General features: G+C 34.8%; 1 protein-coding gene and 1 long non-coding RNA gene across 6 annotated transcripts in view; one reads left to right on the top strand and one right to left on the bottom strand.

Moving 5' to 3' along the window:
* nrg3a (neuregulin 3a) overlaps positions 1 to 14,839 on the bottom strand; it is a 600,385-nt gene that overhangs the window by 563,186 nt on the left and 22,360 nt on the right. The window lies entirely within an intron of this gene.
* Positions 2,279 to 6,391, top strand: LOC141377172 (uncharacterized). The gene is made up of 3 exons (XR_015505512.1): positions 2,279 to 2,718; positions 3,235 to 4,857; positions 6,042 to 6,391. It is a non-coding gene; the product is annotated as an uncharacterized LOC141377172 (long non-coding RNA).

The following is a 14,839-nucleotide window of genomic DNA, read 5'->3' as shown; positions in this document are numbered from 1 at the left end:
TTCTTACAGAAACAACAAAACCCAACGCCCTCACTTGCTTGGATGTCAGGAGTCTCTTATGTTCACTGGTTTACAAATGTCTTTTTTACCTATTCTGAGATGGTAGATCTGATAATGCAGTTGCACTTAAACACAGAAAGAGTCAGATTTTCATGATACGTCCCCTTAAATCTGCCATCGGAGCAGAGAGTATGTTGGCTGGATGCTGTCACGGTGTGTGAAGCCATGTCCTGAGGTGCAGCATCCCCTGTGACAGATCTGCCTCGATAATCTCGAAAGGAGAAAGTAGAAGGCGAGAGAGAAAAGCGTGGGAGCAAGACCTAAATGGAGAGCACGTGAAGCACATTAGCCACCAACCAACATTTTCGGAGGAGGGATAAAGTGAAAGAGAGAGGGTAAGCAAAAAGGCGAGCACTCTAAGCAGCCTAAATGAGTTCAGGCGTAAGGGATCATGTCATGGCTGTAGGATCGTTCCCTCAGGGTTGCGAGAAAGACTCAGAGTACTGCAGCTACTCCATTCAGACAGCTCGGAATCTCACAGTCTTTATTCTTGTATAGTCAACCAAGAGTGGGAAAATCTAAATCTGTACTTTTGACAGATTTAGTCAAACTACATCTGTTGGACAAGAGTGGGAGAACAAATCTTGTACAACAGGCGTTGAGGTAGTACAAATAGAATGATGATATCACCGCTTCATCGAAAAAAGACAACGGAGGAAAAAAGGAATTGACAGGACTCAAAATAGAGCTGGCAAGAAAACAAGGCGATGACTATGTTAATCCGGATACATTCAAATATGCTATTTTTTTCCACACACACAAACATAGTAGACATCATTTTTGCCCTATGAAAGCTAAGCATTTTGAAGACTGTTAAAATAGAGGCACTGTAAATGTTGATGCATATTTAGTCATGAAAGATACATTGTACCCATAGATATCCTGCTATGCAATTATTTTCAGTGTTGTGAAAAACCTTGTGCGAAGAGACCATATGGTGGAAGGAAAATAGGTTTCTATCAAGTCACAATTTTTCTATTTGCAATGAATATGTCAAAGTTGTTTATAAAGACGCATATTGTCTTATTAACCCTCAGGGGTCTGAGGTAATTTTTGGATGTTTTGAAATGCCCTCACATTTGTGCTTATTTCAGCTTCCTATCACAAAGTATTTTAGTACACAGTACTTATTACATGTTTTTTTTTTTTTTTTTAGAACAAACTGTGCTACAATAATATGTAGGAAATATGGATGTACAGGCTTATGTTTTTAGAAAAAAATATATTAGGCATTTTGAAGAAGTAGATTTTGGAGAAAAAATAAAGCTGAAATAAAGTAAAAAAAAAAAAAAAAAACACTGAATTGGCCTGAACAAGACTTGAGTTGCAAGTCCTGTTGGCTAGAATGTTTACTTCACAATTATGTAAAAATTATTTTGTTCTCTCATTCAAAAAAAAAAAAAAAACATTACAATGATTTACATTTCATAAAGTCAGTTTTGGGCCATCTCAGCTTTATGCGGGAGTGACAATGATCATGAATAATTCACACCTGGATAGACAAGACACTGCCCCTCTGGCTAAGGTTTCCCCATCAAGGCAATTGTAAAGCAATGTCCAGCTGCAAAAGCTAGCCCAAACTAGATGCTTGCTGTATTACTTGAGATATTATGACCATGTAAACAATATACAGTACTCAGCATATATGAGTACACCCCTCACAAATCTATCTTTTAGCCGATTCAATTAACTGATGCCATACTTTTAGTCAAAACAGCCAAATCTTTTAAATCAATTTCTGAATGTTTTCTTTTAGATATTGACCCATGCCCCCTAGAAGCATTGCTCTGGCTTAACCCTGCAAATGTTACCTTGTCATCTACACAGTCAAACACACTCGCCTTCTGTTTAATTATAGCTTAAAGGCTTATAAGATTGAATTCCTTCTTTACCTAGTTATTTGCACTGGATGCATGATCTGATGCAATCTATGCAAATAGAATAGATTAGGTATACAGTTTGCAGTAATACAGAAAATTGACACTATTTGGCAAACCATTCCTCTAACATTTTAAAAATAATTTTAAAAATATGAACATATAAACTATTTATATATATTTTTGCACTGCTGTATTTGCATATTTGTATTGATATATTACTCTGTTTTGTTGTATGGCCTAATTTGTGTTACTGTAATCTATAATGTTATTTTATCTATCTTCTTCTTCTACTTCTTCTTCTACTTCTTCTTTTTATTATTTATTATTATCTTTTTATTATATTTTTCATTTGTTTTGGGTTTGTTTTCTTTTATATTGTTCTTGATGCAAGAATATGTTATTTTATTGCTTAATTAAGAGAGAAAGAAAATGCAGGCTGGTTGTGTTCTGCTGCTTGATTGGAGCAGTTTGTTGCCTTCTGATTCTTTGTATCTGGTGCTGTGGCTCTGACTGATATGCATCAATAAAAACAGAGTTAAACTAAAACAGCAAAATCTGAGGAGAAAGGTCACATCACTGGATATCACTGTCAGTTGTTTTACATTACATCTTCATAGTATTGCATTACCTGTCTTTAGTCTTAATTTTGTTCTTTTGTTTTGTTTATTTTTAGTATTGGGATTTGCAATGACATTCTTGATCAAAAGTTCACCTTCAATGCAATGCAAGTGGCTTTGGATAAAAGTGTCTGCCAATAGCAAAAGCTGAACTGGTATTTGTAATTTGCACTTCTGTGAATCATAGCCCTGCCTACTTTAATTTGATTGGCCATTTCAATAAGGTTGACATTAAGCATATTCCTGCAAAGATGTCAGAAAACTAACTCAGTTTTACTTAATGTCAGCATCCGACAAAACGTATGTCTACATTAATCCGTATACATTTTTTAGTTCTCTTCCATGATCCCTCTTTGAGAAAATTGTGCTTTTTGAAAATCTTCCAAGTGTGAAAATTTGAAAATTCTATTTTCCCATTGCAGTGTGAACCTTGAAAATGTAGATATATTTGGAAAAAAAGTGACCCATTTTACCAAGTGATGAAGATTTTATCTTCAGATATTTATGGTTATGTTACTTTCATAGTTTTCATTCCAGCAAAGATGACAGAAAAGTGCTGCTATATGCCAAAACATGAGGGCAAATGCATCTTTTAATCAATGGAATAGCAATTTTTAGATTGATCTGGACATACCAGTGAGTGGTGAAATTTTTCACTGCCTACACGATTTGGCCAGAAGAATATGTAGAAACTGTATTATCCATTCTCTTGTTATGATGCTTATGTTTCACACATAAACAACAAAATAATTCAAGCATTTTGTAAAAATAGGTTAGCACATTTGAAAAATGTGTGGTTGAAAAGTGGTTGATAATAAAACTTCAGATCTGATGTATCCACAATAATGTAGTTGCTCCACAAAACAAAACCTTGCCAATTAGCATCTACCACACTCGTGGATGAAATTTAAATAACATAAAATTATATCCACTGATTCACATTGAACAGAGCTCGGTGGCTCCTGAAAACGAGCAGAAACAGGGCAAAGCTGTGTGAGCAATCAGACCTATGACACTAAAACCGATCCCTGTCAAAGTGCTGAGTGGCACAAGTCTTGCAGACAATCACACGTGAATCAATATCTCATAACAGACTCAGAGAGTGTCATGCACTCTTTTATCCCTTAGGTAGCGCTGAGTGGGGACAATGCAGAGCAGCCACAAACACACACACAAACATCAAATGATTGAACAGCAAATGACTGAAATGGATATGCAGAGGAGTTATACTATGCGTCATTAATAAGGGTGTCACGATCCTCCAAATCCTCGATTCGATTACATTTTCGATTCTAAAGGCACGATTCCATTACATTTTCGATAATGAATAATTAATTAATTAATGACCAATTAATTATTTGTAGCCTACCGTTTAAACTACCTGACCTGCATGGTCATTGTTTTACCCATAAACAAATCATACAGTAAATGAATAAAGGCAAGATACACACATAATTACCACCTGTCAATGACTTTTTTCTGCGGGACTCGTGAATAGGCAGTGATCTGTGTCGTTATAATGGCGTCGGTAAAAAAGACGCACAGCCAACAGGAACAAGCCAACAGTATCTGAGGTGTTCGCTAAAATGACTGAGTACAAGTGAGAGAAAGATTGAAGCAGTCCTCTGATTGCCTGGACCTGCTGTGTGTGCTTCTGTGTCTGTGTGGTCACGTGATGTGCATTTTCAGAGGTAGAGAGGAAGGAGGGCTGCTCAGAAATGCTACACGCCACTGTGGATGTCAAATCGTTGTCGTTCTAAAATGCCATTTAAAAACAAAGACAGTGTAAACAGGGCCTGAGTGTGTACTTTTCGCGAGCGGATTTGCAACGGGGACGGGTGACATGGGGCAGGGCAGCATCGACGATTCGATTATTTGATTCGATAATCGAAATTGAGCATAAATTTCGATCGATTTCGATTAAAAATCTAAATCGTGACACCCCTAGTCATTAAAGAAAAACGTTGCTACTGTAATTGTGTAACTGGTCTTATTTTATGCTAATTTCATGAAATTAAGTTAATTTCATAAACTATTTATGGCGTGAATAATTTTTACAGCAAACTTAACAAATGGCAACAGGCATGTTTACGTTTTTTTGCATGCGCTATTTTATTTATTTATTTATTTATTTATTTACTTATTTATTTATGCTTGAAATTTTAGACAAAAAATAAAGATTTGTTGTGATTAAAATTCAAAAATGTTTAACCAAGATGTATTAACTTTTCTGAACTCTTAAAGAAACATTTATTTATGTATGTATGTATGTATGTATGTATGTATGTAGGGTTGTAACGGTATGAATTTTTTACGGTATGATAATCGTCTAAAACAATACCACGGTTTGACGGTTTCGCGGTATACGGTATGTTACAAATGTTACAAAATAATAGAACAGTGAAGCAAATTTGACTTTTTCCAAATAATATATTTTTAGTTACTATAAACAACACAACTTACAATGAACAAATAAAAAAATAAGAAAATAATAAATAATGTGTCAAAGTCCAAATAAAGTCCAAATAAACATGGTGCAAATCCTCAGTAAAAAAATAGATATAAATATTTACTATACTATAAATAGTTATATAACGAAACTAGATTCAATATGGAACATCCGGTTTTATGTGCCAGCATGGATATGGTTGTCTGTGGATATGGATTTGGATATGGATATGGTTGTCTGCAATGCAGACAAACAGCTGCACCTTCATTTGCGTCTTTTGAAAACAGCAAGAGCAGCAGTTCGTCATTGCTGTGTCACTGTTTTGTCATGTTTCTGTGCTGCTGTGCATGCAAAAGTACTTAGTATGAGAATTATTTCATGCAAAACTTTTTTTTTTGCGTTTTATTTAGCCACGCATAAATGTATGCCTATCTCTCATTCTGTGTTGTTCAAAAAGCTCATTGTTTGGTCCACAAACAAAAGCGAAACCTATGCTTATTGGTTGTGATATAGCGAGTTTGAACCAATCTGGGCATGGAGGAGGGACATTGCATCAATGTATCATGTCTGGTTTGTCCGGAGAGACAGTGACGAGCGTTTCTTTGTCAAATCAGCGTTGTCAAATTTTGATGTCGTAACCGCACTGATTCCACACTTTCTATGTGATACAGCACCGGAAAGCTGAGATTCTCTTCTTTATGCCAATCTTTGAATTGTATGAATCGGATCAGCGGATCAAAAGTTATTAAACATTTAAGAGCAATACTTATTTTTAGCCGCAGGCGGCTGTCTCGGTCTTTAAGGGTTAAAACCGTTGATATGCAATTGTTCATGGTATGATAATCGTGCACGTTCAAATCGTGGTAGACCGTCATACCGGTATATTGTTACAACCCTATATGTATGTATGTATGTATTTATTTATTTATTTTCATAAATTTTAGGAAACAAATAAATAATTAAACATTAGTTGTGATTGAAATTTAGGAATGTTCCACCAAATATTGATTTATTAACTCTTCTGAACTATTCAAGAAAAATTTATTTATTTATTTATTTATTTATTTATTTATTTATGTATGTATTTATGTATTTATTCATGCTTGCAAATTTTAGACAAAAAATAAATAAAACTTATTTGTGATTGAATTATTTTTTTGTATGTTTATTTGTTCATTCATTCATTCATTTACTTTTAATTGTAATATTTACACAAACTATAACAGCATATACAGCTTGAGAAAAAAAAGAGCAATTACCAGTAATTAAATGTAATTTCTAATGTAACCTTTTCTTGGAATAATAAAAAAATAAATAAACATTAATAAATTTATTGTAAGGTTACTTTAAATTTAGAGACCACAAAACACAAATGCTTTAACCCCAGAAGAGTTAAGAAATCAATATTTGGTGGAACATTCCTGAATATCAATCACAACAAATGTTTATATATATATTATTTTATTTTATTTCATATCTGTTAATTTCCATACATATTATCATAAGAATATATTTCTACAGCACAGTTGTAAGGGCAAGGTTATCAATAGGCTTTAAGCTGCAACAGTAATAGGCAAGATTCACAGTGAGGCTGTGGGCTTAAGGGAAACATTATCCCAGAACTCTGATTGGCTGAATTTCAGAAGAATGGTTTGCTGAAGGTTATGGTCCTCGTTTGTCATGCCGGTCAGCTCTATTTAAAGTCACAATGTGGTATTCTTCTGAAAAGCCTGAGCACCATCAAGTGACCACGGCAACCAGCCAAAGCAACTTGATATTTGTTTGTCCACAGATATTGAAAGGTTTCAAGTAGCCCAAAGATACCGCGAGGCCAAAGAAAAGGCATGAAAGAGAAGTGGAAGAAACAAAAGCAATGAATAAAGTCAATAACACCACATGTAATAATTGCTACATGGAGAAAAATAATCTCCCAAATTAAAAAGAAGTCTAAACATCCTTAATTCAAGATGGGTGAAAATTAAATCGAATTAATTGAGATGAAAATGATGACAGATAGGTTGTTTTCAGTGCGTGCATGATATTAGTGTTTTAAACTGATTAAGATGATGAGCACAGAAAAGAGTAAGTACTTGCTTGTGTGCAAAGTGAAGCATGCACACAAAAAAATAGCATTAGTCTGCGTCAGAAAACATCATTAAGACTTAATGCAGCTATTAGTTAATTGAGAGCTCTGCAAATTCAATGTCATAAACAAGTATCTCTATCTTCGTGGAATCAATAAAAGATCTATTTCCAAACAGTGCTTATAATGATCCTCTATATGACTGATTTCGACGCCCAATCCCTGTGACAGAAACTAAACCTGTGGTAATGAAGACAAAGCTTCCTCCTTCAACATTTGCCTCCAGCATAGCTAATGAACAGCTTATTGTTTTCTTATAAACATCCCATGCATCTTTTATCGCCAACGATTTAAGCTGTTCTCCTTTGAGGCGTATGTGTTACCCCCAGAAACAGAGAAAATCAAGTATCAGCGGGGGGTGAAAAAAAATACTAATAGGCCCACGATTCAAGAATATTGCACTTCTTGGTGTGTAACTAAATGGCAAATGTGGAAATGATTTGCATTTGAACTGGAGTTCAACATTTAACAAATATCCTGCCAGGCCTTTAGGAGTTTATAATCACTACTGTTATTTTATAAAAGTCAATCCTCATTGCAAAAATGTCAGCCGTCAACATTTTTGATGATAATTTCAACTTAAAACTGCTAAAAGTTTTGAACATAAAGTGGTCAGATGGCTGCTAATGGCTTTTATCTCAGCAGAATATACACTGCAGTGCAATGATTCAGGATAAATAAGGTTACAAAGCAAGCTAGAAAATAGAACTCGTTAAATAGACAAAGATAGCAGCAGAATGTGGGTTGCAACCACTCATTACTTCTCATTTATTTGGCATGTAGGTTTAGAATGTAAAATCATCTAAATAAAAAGGGTTTAAGCTTTTTTTAATGGATAGTTCACCCAAAATTTACAATTGTTGCTAATGTACTCCCCCTCAGGCCAACCAAGACGCAGGTGACTTTTTTGCTTAACATGAAAACATTTTTAAAAAAGTTTTTTAGCGGTTTTTCTCTTCTTCTTCTTCTTCTTAGACTTTTTTAAGAATAGTCAAACTAACTCCAAACTAAACTGAATTAAGTTGCTATCTTTTCCAACTGATACAAGTTATGGTTTTTCGAAAATTGACCTAGAAAATTTGCAAAAGTCCCATTGACTTAACATTGGACCAAACTTTGTGACCACATAACTTTGTGCCAGACTGTCAAACAGACTTAAGTTTGGGCTCATTTAACTCAAGACTACAAATCTGCCAATCACTGATAACCTTTAAACGTATTAGCCTCACCCTAGCAACCACTTACACCCCCCTATCAACTGTCCCAAACTGCAATTGACTTTACATTGAACATACTTACAGCATCCCAATTCATACTAGAAACAAACTAGCACACATACTTATCATATTAGCAACATGTTAATTCATACTATAACCATATTAGCAACATGCTTATTCATCCAAAATTCATCCTAACAACATGCTAGTTTATACTAGAAATATGCTAGCAACATGATAATTCATATTAAAACCATACTAATAACATGCTAATTTATGCGAGCCACAACTCAAAACATCTTAGCAACCACCTAGCAACGCCCTAGCAGCCACTCAGAACACCCCAACAACCACCTAGCAACAATTTAACAACCACCAAGCAATGCCTAAGCAACTACCTTGCAACGCCTTAGCAACTACTTAGCAACACCTTAGAAACTACATAGCAAAGTCCTTAGCAACCGCCTTGCAACGCCTTAGCAACATCTTAACAACCACCTGGAACACCTTAGCAATCGCCTGGCAACACCTTAACAGCCGCCTAGCAACCACTCAGAGCACCTTACCAAACCACTAGCAACACCTTAGCAACCGCCTAGCAATCACTCAAAAAAAACCAAGCAACCACCTAGCAACACCTTAGCAACCACCTAGCAACGCCTTAACAACTACCAGGAAATACCATAGCGACCACCTACCAATCTATCAGAACACCCTAGTAACCACCTACTAACACCTTAGCAACTGCCTAGCAACACCTTAGCAACCACCTAGTAATGCCCTAGCAAACACCTAGCAACTACTTAGCAACCACCTAGAAACGACTCAGAACACCCTAGCAACCACTTAGCAACACCTTAGCAACCACCCAGAACCCCTTATCAACAGCTTAGCAAGAAACATGCCAATCCATAGTAGAAACATGCTAACCTTTATGTAGTTACAATGGTTTCAAACTTCTTAAAAGCCACTTCAATTTCATTCATTCTTTTATTTTTTTTCCGGCTTAGTTCTTTTATTAATCGGCAGTCGCCACAGCGGATTAAGTGGCCAACTTATCCAACATATGTTCATCGAATGCCCTTCTAGCTGCATCCCATCTCTGGGAAGCATCCATACACTCTCACATTCACACACATACTCTATGGACTCTATTTAGCCTACCCGGTTCACCTATCACATGTCTTTGGACTGCGGGGGAAACCGGAGCACTTGGAGAAAACTCACGTGAACATGGGGAGAACATGCAAACTGGCCAAGCTGAGGCTCGAACCAGCAACCTTCTTGCTGTGAGGTGAACGAGCTACCCACTGCACCACCGTTCAGCAACTACTACAATTTTTGTTAACTTTAAAATCACTTGAAGCTTTCAGACTGGGCTTTCTCAAGCCACCATAAAGTTTGTCTAGAAACTTACATTTTTTTAAAACTACAATCTCTGGCACATGGTCCAGAGTGACACCAGGTTCCTATTCTTCGATATCAGCTCTATTTAGTGAACAGGATGAACAAGTATCCAAGAATTGAGTCAATACTGATATGTGACTAATAAACCAATGGAATTGTGTACAGTTAACAGACAAGTAAATCAGTTATTTAACAAACTGACTGAAATAATCAGTTAAAAAAAAGAATCATGCTTCCTCATTTGCCTGAGGAATTGATTACAGATAATTATGTTGTAAATAATTTTCTGTTTCTGTCACAGCCATCGTTTCACTTCATAGAACTCAATGAATTATCAGGAGCCACAGGTATTCATGTTTTATTGCCTGACACTCTTTACCACTCTCACAGTGATGATGACCATTGACTTGCATTCTACAAATCACCAAGGACCAGTTTTATCTCAAATTATTGTATTTGAAGGGGTTGGGGTGGGGAGGTTGGGTCACTCACCAGAATCTTAAATTGCCTAAGGTTTAAATTAAAGCAAACTATTCTTTTAATATTAACACTAGAACTACCAGAACTATATAACTATTAGAATAGCCATAGCAGCCATGCTGACCTTTCATAAAAGACTGTACTAACCTGAATGTGATGTCATATTTACATTTGAAGCTTCAATAGAGATTTCGTCACCTTAGAATTATAAGGTTCTATCTGACTTTGTTTTCAAAACAAAGTGAAAAGTTATTCACATATTCATATTAAATGACAACTTATTTCATTGTGATGTTTTATTAATAAGTTGTTTACATTAAGACTTTTTATTTTAAAAACAAAAACGGTTAATCTACAAAGTTAAACTCTTGTTTGGTTCTTACGGTTCTTAGCCAATAAGCATTAGCCAATAAGCATTTTTAATGGATCAGAAACAGCTTTCTGTGTCATTTCCCCAGACCGCTCCATTGACAGAGGGAAAGACCAGAAAGACAAAAATCACACAGAATCAGAGTCGGCTAAATAATGCTGCACCACACAAAATTAAGAAGTGTGTAAATGTGATGATTTAGAAGCTTTTTTTTTTTTTTTTGACATTGAGATGAAGTGTTCAATTGTACATTGTTGAAAAAAAAACATAAAAAATGTTTATATTAAATCTGAATATTTTTATTTGTGTATATATGGTAAGGGAAACATTTACAGTGTTTATTTAACTCATTTGCTCATTGTCTGTTTTCTTTTAAAGTCTTTAAATTTGATATTAAGCCCTGAAGGGTAAAAACTTAATTTATTTCATGGGGCATATAAGAGTACTTTGATAATTTACATTTGGAGTACATTTAGGGTTTCTGTCATGTTAATGTATGAAAAAGAACTGTTACACGCATATTGTTTGCGATATGGAATACAAAAACTTTGAAGCTCAATATCTTTAAATAATTTAGAACGCAGATAGACTCTTATAATTCCAAGGTGACAATTTTAGAATTAAACTTTCAATGTCTGTTGCCATTTCAAATATGTTTTTGTTATACAGCCTATAATTGGGTATGAGTTACCCTTAGATCAGTGGCTCCCAAAGTGTAGGTCGTTGGACAATGACAGGGGGTTGCTCTGTGATTTTTAAAAGTATAGATTACCAACACAGCAGTAGCGTGTTGCAAGTAACTTTCTAACACCTCTATAGCAATCAAATACATTAAAAATAAAGACAGGCCACTACTATCTCTGATTGGCAGTCTTCTAAATAAAACCAAGAATAGACTTGAGCTGAAAACATTGTGCGTACCTGTCTCATTAAGTGGGGTTAATATTAAATAAATTAATAAATGACTATATAAATTATAGCCTATGGTTGTTAGACTGTTGCACTTGTGTTAGTGTTGTCAATATGCTCGTGTTTATATAGGACTATTGTTGTGTGTGTAACATTTGTATTTATAACCCCTTCTGAAAATTTGGGGGTCGCGAGTCACAGGCATTGTTCTTTTGGGGGTCACAGGCTGAAAAGTTTGGGAACCCCTGCCTTAGATCATCCCGAACATGTTGAAAAGTTGAAAATGTTGTTTTTGGAATTTTGAAAGACATCTGAAATAACGCTATGTTTTTGTATGCAGAAAGTTGCTAGGTAACAGAGGCAAGTATAATCAAAGGCGCAAGAAAAAGTATTGGAGGTCACACTTTACAATGAGGTTCATTAGTTAATGTTAATAAATGCATTTACTAACATGAGCAAACATTGAACAATACATTTACTACAGTATATATTCATGTTAATAAATGTTAGTTAATGAAAAACAGTTGTTCATTGTTAGTTCATGTTAACTCATGGTGCATTAACTAATGTTAACAAGCATGGACTTGAATGTTAATAATGCACTAGTAAATGTTCAATTATGATTAATAAATGCAGTACAAGTGTTATTCATGATAAGTTCATGTTAGTAAATGCATAAACTAATGAACCTTATTGTAAAGTGTAACCGTATAGGACACTAAAATGCATGCGGTCAATTTGACTATTATGGCGATTCAAGGTAGAAATACTCAGAACTCTTTGGGTTTTAAATCATTTGAATAAAATATCAATGTTAGAATAAAATATATAGCCATTAAGGGAAAGTCATGGTACTTTAAGGGCTAAGTAATTTTTTATTAAAGTTAAAAAGTTATCACATATATATATATATATATATATATATATATATATATATATATATATATATATATATATATATATATATATATATATATATATTTTTTTTTTTTTTTTTTTTTTTTTATGGTAAAAAGGACTGCCCGATTATTTATTTATTGCCACATTAACAACTTATGGCAATGTCATTGCAAAATGGGTATACATAAAAATATTACATAATAAAAACAAATAGGTATTACAATAAAAAGTTACTTAGACATATCTAAAAATATAAATAAATAAAAATCACACAAAAATATATTCAAAGTGTCGGCGCCAGTGGTGTAGTGGTTAGTGCGTCGACACATGCACTCTGGTGCTCGCGGCGACCCGGGTTCGATTCCGCCTCGCGGTCCTATGCCGATCCTTCCCCTCTCTCTGCTCCCCATGCTTTCCTGTCTATTCTCTACTGTCCTTTCAAAAATAAAGGTGAAAAACCCCTAAACAATAATTATTTAAAAAATATATTCAAAGTTCAATATGATTTTTCAGTAAAATTTTTAGTTAAATAATTTAAGATTCTTCCTGGTGGTACCTTTTTAAAAATGTCAAAGTACTCTCCATATAAAAATTTTGTCAAATGGTATTCAAACTTCCACATTCCGATAAAATATGTTTGACAGTCCCAAACTTAAAAGCTCACTTTTAGCACTATAAATTTGACAACGTAACTTTTAAAGTAGCCCAAAGCATGCAAGTAAAAAGCAATTTTGCTGAAATATTGTGTGTTTCAACAAAAAAAGTCATACAGCTATGACTTTATTAATGAGAAAACAGACGTTTTGCTGGTGCACTACAGTGCGAACCTCTCAATAAACTACGTATTGTATAAAAACAATATCCTTGGACCAAAATAAAACTCTGTCTGTCTGTGAGGGGGAAAATAAGTGTAATGTTTTGACTAGAAAAATCCACACAGCTTCCAGTTCTGGCGCGTTCTACACATTGACATGCTGAATCTAGCCACCACTGCCTGCTTCAACCATCCTCTCCTCCACCTTTATTTATAAAACCATGCACATTTTTCATCCCTTTCCCTGATAATTTTTCAGCGCACCCTTGTCAATTATTCACATGCTCTTCTACATATTGAACATGTTTCCCTTTCTAAGCATTAATATTTAAGGCTCCATCCCTCCTTTAGGAGATCTTAAAAAGATAAATCAAAGTGACATTTTTTTTAAACAGTCTCATAGTGAAATTAAGCTCTAATAGTACTGGAAGGGAGTGCTATTGCGGCAGTCTATTACAACAGGAAACAGACAGAAGAGACAAATAAATCACCTCACTCAAAGATAAATACTGAACGATTTTAGCCATTTACCACTGGCAATGACTTAATGTCAAAATCATCCTCATGAATTTTGAGAACAAATACTGAGACAGCGTGGTAAATGGCCAATACAGTGTGGCAGATGACATGAACTAATCCTCGTAATCAGCCTGATGTTACAAAACAAAGGAAAATCGATGGTCATTAAATGGCAGTCAGCTGGAACCAGGAATCGTGTCAGCCAGTTTCAACCAAAGCTGTTTTCAGTTAATGCTACAATTGATTCAGCAACTTCATAATCGATAACATTGAGATATGGCTTTTATACGGTCAGTTCATCGCAAAGTGTCCCCAGAACCCGGCAAATTTGCATACCTTTTACATGAGCTGCAAACAGATTTATTTTCAGCAGAATCAGAACAACCACATGCTCAACTAAACAAAAGTCCACAAGGGAAAACATGATTACAGGACACTCGATTCACCAATGTCAATTGTGTAAACAATTATTCTGGGAAAAACAAAATGGTCACTTTACCTGGAAAGTCTTCAATGAAATATTTCTTTCCAGCTGTAAAATCAAATATGGCGAGCTGTAATTAGTTTTAAGATGAGCCACAGCTGTGGGCTCTCGAATGCACATGGATCACAAATGGTTCGGTTATCTTTTTCTCTGAGCTGTTGATAAAGGTAGGTAATTGTTGCTAGGGGACATATAGGATTAAGATATCCTCTGTCAGACAATTGCATTGGTAATGAATTATTGTACAACCAAACCTACACTTTGATAAGAACTTGTTGAAAGACTTATGACACCTCTATTTGTGGGTTATTACAGCAATTGTAAGGGTGTCTGCTTATTATATAGACAAATCGACATTCATGTCTTTGTGCTTGTAAAATCAGGGTATAAAAAGTCAAATAAAAACATGAAAATACATAACACCTTTTTTAAAGGAACGACAAGGTAAGTCTCCTAAAGACTAACAGTAGTTGAAGGAGTGACAGCTTCCGTGGAAAAAGGTAAATTAATCTGGATTAAGTACAGAAAGTGAAATAATCTCATTGAGTGATGAGCCTCTTAAAACCTGACATTATGATCCAATATTACCA

The sequence above is a fragment of the Danio rerio genome, chromosome 13, assembly GCF_052040795.2.
Source record: "Danio rerio strain M-AB ecotype USA chromosome 13, GRCz13ab, whole genome shotgun sequence".
In the NCBI taxonomy this organism is placed as follows: domain Eukaryota; kingdom Metazoa; phylum Chordata; class Actinopteri; order Cypriniformes; family Danionidae; genus Danio; species Danio rerio.
Note: the sequence above shows the minus strand (reverse complement) of the source record. Positions and strands in the feature narration are given on the sequence as shown.